Consider the following 7,988-nt stretch of genomic DNA (forward strand, 5'->3'; position numbering starts at 1 on the left):
CTATCATAAACCTAAAAAATGAAACTATCTATTGACTATCATTCTTGCTTATCCTCTATTTTTTATAGTACGTCTTTACCACTCTTGGTTTCTCTATGAGCATTATTGGTTGACCAGCAAAGTACTAATTAGATTATTCAGTGAGATAGTTAATGGACTTTACAACTTAGGTGTCAACTTGTATTCATTGTTGTTTAGTTGTCATTAAATCATGCAAGGTTTATTCTCTACTACCCAGAAAGTTCCTCGTCAAAAGAGTCACCAGCTGCCTGTGTTGTGGGCAGCCTCTGCACTGCCCAGAGGAAGAGCTCCAAAACACGACGGAGGGAGAAGGGAAGGCTCCCTGATGGCACTGCTTTCCCAGGTTTGGGGGTCACCCTTCTCTTCCTGGTTAAGCCCATTGGTTTATGTTCTCACGAGTCAGTCATCCTCAGACTAGTTGAGTCTGTGCCTCACTGATTTTTTTTTAAATATGCAACCCTGCTTAGTTTTTCTTCAAATTTAAATTCAGTTTAATTAATATATAGTGTATCATTGTCTCAGGGGTAGAATGTAGTGATTCATCACTTGCACATAAAACCCGGTGCTCATTCCATCAACGCCATGTAGTCTTATTTATATATATTTTTTTAAGATTTTATTTATTTATGTGACAGAGAGACAGCCAGCGAGAGAGAGGGAACACAGCAGGGGAGTGGGAGAGGAAGAAGCAGGCTCCCAGCCAAGGAGCCTGATGTGGGACTCGATCCCATAACGCCGGGATCACGCCCTGAGCCAAAGGCAGACGCTTAACAACTGCGCTACCCAGGCGCCCCAATGCCATGTAGTTTTAAATGGAATACACGTGTTATCAACCTTAAAACATAGTAAACAATAAAACCAACAAAAATTGGGACTAAAACTCTTGAACACAAAAGAGGAACAGAAACAGAAGAATCTGGGCTTAGAATCTGGCCACGTCAAATGTTCCTGGGCATGAGGACGGAGGCAGGAGGTGAGTCAAATGGCAGACATCAGGGTTAATTCTCCACTCTCACAAGACACTGGAGGGAACAAGACAGCAGCCTCTGTATCCCCATGCTGCCCTAGGCAGACACGGGTCCAGTGACTAACTGTCCATTTTACAGGCATTTCGCTCTCACATAATTAGTAAATGTGAACTATAAACGAAGCATAGATACAGCACGTAGACTAACCAGTGATAATACAGCCATGCCCAGAAGCGAGCACTTCCTGGGGCACTGGCTGCATGACTGTGACGACATCTCCCCACATTCTTGACTCCAAACCTTTGTTGTGTGTAGATCTCAACCCACATGTCCGTTAGATTCCAAATACCATCTGAAAACAGAAGTGCAAACACGGCGTAAACCACAGAGACAGCACTCCGTAAGGGAAAAACAGGAATACAGCAATGAGTATTAGGACCGGTTAGGAAAGGGGAGGACGGAACAAGGCACAGAGGTTGCAGAATTGCTGATGGTCAGAGGAACCAAGGAGAGTTTGGCAAAGTGGGCGGAAACAAATGGTGTGTTTTAACTATTTATTTTTATTTTTTTTTAAGATTNATTTTTTTTTAAGATTTTTTTATATTTATTCGACAGAGATAGAGACAGCCAGCTAGAGAGGGAACACAAGCAGGGGGAGTGGGAGAGGAAGAAGCAGGCTCATAGCGGAGGAGCCTGATGTGGGGCTCGATCCCAGAACGCCAGGATCACGCCCTGAGCCGAAGGGAGACGCTTAAACTCTGTGCCACCCAGGCGCCCCATCTATTTATTTTTAAAGATTTTATTTATTTGAGAAAGGGAGAGAGCACAGAGGAAGAGTGAGATGGAGAAGGAGACTCCCCACTGAGCAGAAAGCCTGATGTGGGGCTCAATCCCAGGACCCTGGGATCACAACCTGAGCCGAGGGCAGATGTCCAACCAACTGAGCCACCCAGGCACCCGAAACTGGTGTGTTTTTAAGCTCTGGGCACTAATGACTGAATCACACTGAATGCATGATTGTATCTAACAATGAAACAAAATGTGTTAAACCCGAAAAGCATTCATTCCCATGAAAAATGTGCATGTTTTGAAGTCAACAGAAACCTCGCCGTACTTCAGTCAATCTGCATCTTCCGGGATTTTATTTTCTTAATTTGAAATACTAGGGTTTGGCGAAAGCTTATATGTCAATGGAAAACCATTCATCCTGCAAGATTTGTTGTTGAGTGAAGCCTCTCCGTGTCCGTTCAGATGCAAGGACGTCCAGAAATAAAGGATTCCTGCCCTTCTGTCCTTGATGTATAATTATACTTTAATTAGAACAAAATTTTTTGTATTCCCTGAAGGAATGCAAACTCTGTAGGAACCAAATTGAATGGTGAGTAATAAAGTTGTAATTAAATTGATAGTTGGTGGTTTCCCACTGCGACCATTGGCCACGATGCTTAGGTTTTTTTACAATATTTGCTCTAGAGCCCTCATGGGAACCAGAGGCTATTATGCGCTATACAAGGCAGTTATTATCACGAAGAGCAACTCACTAAAGCTCTCTCGAACATTCTCAAATTATGCAGCCTTTTGTTTGCAATTGGATTTTTGCTGGAGGTAGGGATTGGATGTTTCCAAGGGGAAGACTCCTCTGGCAGTGCTCCTTCTGGCAGTGCTAACCGGATTGAAGAAGTCAGTCATAGGTGCTTAGGTTCAAGACTCCGGGACAAAATGAAAAAACCTTCCCGTTTTCTAAACCAGTGGGTAGAGGGCCTTTCTGGCCACCGCTTGTGAGTATATACCATGTGGCATCTAACTACATCAGTCTGGACGGGGCAACGCAGACTAGAACTTTGCAGGATTATGGAAATAAATCACAGACCTGCCATTTCAAGGCTAATAATTGTATACATCACAGCTATGGCAGTGCGGCACAAAAGGATATTTTTGGAGTCATGCTATTTTCAACGTGTTAAAAATCATCAATCGTACCAAATTCATGATCTTCCTTTCTAGATAGGAAAAAATATTCTCTTTAGAAGAAAAACACATAGACCTACACATTGTGGAATATGCAATTAACAAGTAGTGAGTATTAGCTATCTATAGCTGCATAGCAAAGGACTCCAAAATTCAGTGGCTTGCAACAGTGCTTCTCACCTCCAGGTTCTGCAGGTCAGGAGCTCACTAAGAGCCCTGCTCTGGCTCAGGTTTCTACTGTCACCGTGTTGGGGGATCCAGGCATGTCAAGGCCCACCGGCAGAAGTTCTGTTCCCAGACTTGCTCGTGTGGTTGTTGGCAGGACTCGCCGCTTGCAAGCTGTTGGCTGGATGCATCTCCCAGCTGCTTGCCACGCGTGTCTGCTTCAGGTCAGTCAGTGTGGCTTCGTCAGGGAGAGTAAGTGAAAGGAGCCACAGACGGCGTGAGCAAGGGCGGGACGGTCTCCTGTAACCCACCCCCGGGAGCGGCATCCCTTCCTGTTGGCCACTTTCTGGTGGCTGGAAGCAGGTCACAGGGTCCAGCCCCAGCTCGGGAAGGGCTTCCACAGGAGGCTGGTGATGGGAGTTGTTCTAGCAGCTGCCGACTATAACCCAGCACGCAGGGAAACAGGCACACAAGGAATAAACAGAATTCCCAGATTGAGCAAACACTTCTTTGCGGTCCTTACATCAATGCCCTCCTGCAGACCATCACATTCAATCCAATACATCAAAATTAATTTTTATTTTCTTTTGATTCCTAATTAGAGTGCTATTTAGAAGGAGTCACTTGATGACAAAGAACAATCACAAAGATGGAACATCTTAATATTATGACACAAAAAATAAAATACGAATGATTCGAATATTTAACTTTTCAGAAATTCAGCTCTATCATAAAATGCAATACACCAGCTGATGGAAGATCTCTACTAAATTAAAGAAAGACAAATTAAGATATTAATGGACTACTGTTTTTTTCTTCTGTCACACTGGGAAAGAAATGAAGATTGAGACTATCTATGTAGATTTTTTTAATTTAAAAGAACATACTCCAAATGGTAGGGGATTCAAGAGCAGGGCTGGAGGAGCTTGGAGGTGTGATGTCCACACTGTTGCAATGTGTAATGGTGAGCGTGCATTACTTTTATAGACATAATTTTCATAAGCACGCAATCAGTAAGAAGGAATTCCACGAACGTGCCCTGTGTGTCCTTTATTCCCGTGTTGTGGCTGAGCTCTGAGTTCAATGAGCCCTGGCTGTGGAGCGCCCACGTTGGGCCACGGCGCTGGTCCAACACCAGCTTACACACTCAGCGCAGGCTGCCTTCTGCCCCACGGGACCTCACTCAGATTCTTCTAGTCTCACATAACTGGCCCTGGTTTGGAATGGGTTGTGTTTCCAAAGACCGTACCTCATAGGCACCAGTAAAGCGACGGCCTTCGGTGCTGGAAACCTGGTTCTAGAATGCAGAAATTACTCATTCACAGGTCCTCATTTGTCCCCACAAAAATGTTCCCTCAGAACCATGTCTGTCCTTTTCCTTCACTGTCTTTCTGGTTGACAGTTAAAGATGGTTTTGCGTACCTTCCACAAGCAGGACAGCGCAGCTTTTAACTGAAAATGGGTTTCTGCAGGATGGTAATAAAAGTAACAAAGTTTCCATTGCCAACTACATCTGAGTATCGGTGACTTACGTGGAACTCGCTAGGGGCTCTGCAAGAGGAGCTTTGCCAGGAGCGCCCCGACAAGCACGCAGCACCCCTCCAGCAACACGCGCGCCACGTCTCCAGATCTCTGGTCTGCAGACGTCCTCTCTTTTAGAGAGCTGATCTCCCCATCAGCTCAAAATGGGAAATGCAAATGTAGTCACCACTCACACTGAGTTATGCAAAAGCTTGTCTCAATTTATATTTTTCACATTCATGCTTCCAACCCAAGTCCTCACTGTGATGCGAAGCTCCCTTCAAGTTTCTGCAAAGGCACAGAAACAGGCCCACAGCACAACAAAGGAGGAGCACAGGTGAGAAGGGCTAGAAGAAGACAGGGGGATGGGCGCCCTTGGCGGGATGGCAGGACGTCAGTCGTGACCCCTCACTCCCAGGTCTTAGATGCCTGCAGAGGCTCAGGACGGCCCCACACTGACCCAGATCCAAGGACTCGCTTGCAAATACTGAAACCAATTTCTTGTTCTTGCTTGAAAGATTTCTCAGACAGAGATCCCATTTCTGTGCTAAATAATATTGGGATCAGGGCTACGTGCTCCAGAAAATACTTGCTGGAGAGAGAACATTGAGCCAACTACAGAAGTAGCTTATTATCAAAACTGGCATCTCCTGTCATCAGTACTTCTGGTTGACCTTCCCGCTCCGTGCACACCAACACAAGTCACACCCTGCGCCCAACCCCAGCCAGGTTTCCCTTCGAAAGCCTGCCTCCAATCACCCACCCACATCTCTAAAATCTTATGAACCCCTTCCCGTGACTCCCTCTCTGAGACACCATGACTATTACGGTAGTATTCTTCCATACTGCAAAAAATCCAATAAAGTTAGTTTTGCTTGATCAATAGGACTTTGGAGAGTATCTCTTTTTTTTTTTTAAGGAATTGGCAGCCAACGTCTCAGGACTGTGCACCAATAAGCAATCCCTGCCCTTCAGACNCAGACAACATCACGCACAGATGTGAGGACTCACTTCGATTTAATGGAGTTACATATTACAATGGTCTTGATATTGGCCATTAACATCACATTAGAGTGACCACAGGGTTTGCCCAAGGTTTTTCAAAGCCCTCCCAAGACGTGGAGGCCTTTGCTGAGCAAGATTTAGAAAAGGTTGAGTCAATGTTATTGGGCTCTAGATGGAAATCAAAGACTAGCCACGTGAACCACTGCCCACCGTAGCCCCATTTGCCCGGTGAAGCAAATTTGCACTATCTTCTTGTATCAGCTACCAGACAGGTGACGATGGGCAGGAGACCCAGGAAACTCCAGTCATCCTCCTCGGTTTCAGCAGAATGCTTTCCTTAGTAGAAAGCTCAGGGAATTAGCTTTTCTAGCAGCATCCATAAGTGGGGGGGGGGGTATTTCTAGTAACCTTAGTTAAGGTGGGAGTGCTTGCATGTATGTGTGGGTTTATGTATCTATGACCATGGAAATGACACAGTAGTGCTGATTACAGTAAGACAATGTCTTTCTTTGGCTCTCCTCTGTTTTACCAAGACTGTGAACCAGTTGATCTCCCCCGTGTAATGCAACAGAAAGGTACGCACTTGCGCACAAGTAATAACAATCAGATCTAAGGTATCCATGATTTATTGATGGTCTGCTGTGTGCTAAGAAATTTGTAAATATTGTTTTAAGTTCTCTAAACCAGTGCTTCTCAAATTGAATGTCTCCGAGGATCTTGTTAAGATGCAGATTCAGATTCAGTGGGACTGGGCTGGAGTCCAGGAGTTTTTGCGGGGATGGAACCATTCTGTCTCTTGATTCTCATGGGGATTACATAAATCTATACATGTCTTCAAATTCATAGAACCGTGCGCTAAGAAATGACTCATTTTTACTGTATGATACTTTTTAAAAATAAAATTCAAAGTCACACACACCAAAAAACAAAAAAAGAAAGAAAGAAAAAGAAAAAGATGCATCAAAGATGATGAGAAGCTCTGAAGAATTCAGAGCATCACCATAAAATACTCCTTCCACAATGCTTACCCTGAATCTGGCCGTGAGGAAAAGATCCATTGCTCCAAACTGAGACAGTCTACACAACAACTCGTCCAGATTCTGCAAAATAATCAATACTNAATAATCAATACCGTGAGAGAGAAAACAGAAAAGGCTGTAAATTGCTCAGATTTGAAAGTCTGAATACAGACATGACAACTGGATGTAGTGGGGAGTCCTTGACTGGGCCTTGAGTTAGGAGACACAAAGCCCAGAAATAAGTGACATTATTGGGGTAATGAAGAAGCTTAAGTGTGAACTCAGTATTAGATGAAAGTACTGCATCGGTGTTAAAGCACCCGAATGTGACAGCTTTGCTGGTTACAGAAGAGAATGTCCTCGTTCAATTCATGCCAAAATACTTAGGCAACAACAGAACACGATGTCTACAACTCATGCTCCCATGGTTCGGCAAAACGCACACACACACGGAGTAGGGAATCAGATAGGGCAGAGTATTAATGCAGGAGAAGGGCACGTGGGTGGCCTCATACTATTCTTGCAACTAATCGGAAGGCTTACCATTTTTCAAAATAAAAAGGTGGTGTATTAGTTTCCTATGACCGCTACAAAGAACGACCACAAACTTAGCAGCTAAAAACAACACACATGCAGCATCTTAGACTTCTGGAGGTCAGAAATTTGGAATGGATCCTAAGGGATAAAATCCAGGTGTCAGCAGGGCTCACTCCTTCTGGGGGCTCTGGAGGAGAATCCGTTCCGTGCCTCCCCCAGCTTCTAGAGGCCACCCACATTCCTGGTCCCTTAGTTCCTTCCTCCATTGTCAAAGGCATCCCTCTGGTCCCCCTTCCCATCACCACACCTGCATCCCTCTGTGGTCTCCTGCCTCCATCTTAAAAGGAGGCTTGGGGGGCGCCTGGGTGGCGCAGTCGTTAAGCGTCTGCCTTCGGCTCAGGGCGTGATCCGGCCGATCCTGGATCGAGTCCCACATCAGGCTCCTCGGTTGGGAGCCTGCTTCTTCCTCTCCCTCTCCCCTGCTGTGTTCCCTCTCTCACTGGCTGTTTCTATCTCTGTCTAATAAATAAATAAAATCTTTAAAAAAAATAAAAATAAAAAAAAATAAAAGGAGGCTTGTGATGTCAGCGAGCCCACCCGGAATATATCATCCAGGCTCATCTCCTATCTCAAGAGTCTTGACTTAATCACATATATGGAGACCCTTTTACCATGGAAGGTAACACGCTCCCAGGTTCTGGGGATTAGGATGTGGACATTGAGGCAGGAGGAGGCACGATTCAGCCTACTGTAGTTGGCAATTGAGTTTTCCAATCCTTGTGAA

Source organism: Ailuropoda melanoleuca, chromosome 17 (assembly GCF_002007445.2).
Source record: "Ailuropoda melanoleuca isolate Jingjing chromosome 17, ASM200744v2, whole genome shotgun sequence".
NCBI classification, from domain to species: Eukaryota; Metazoa; Chordata; class Mammalia; order Carnivora; family Ursidae; genus Ailuropoda; species Ailuropoda melanoleuca.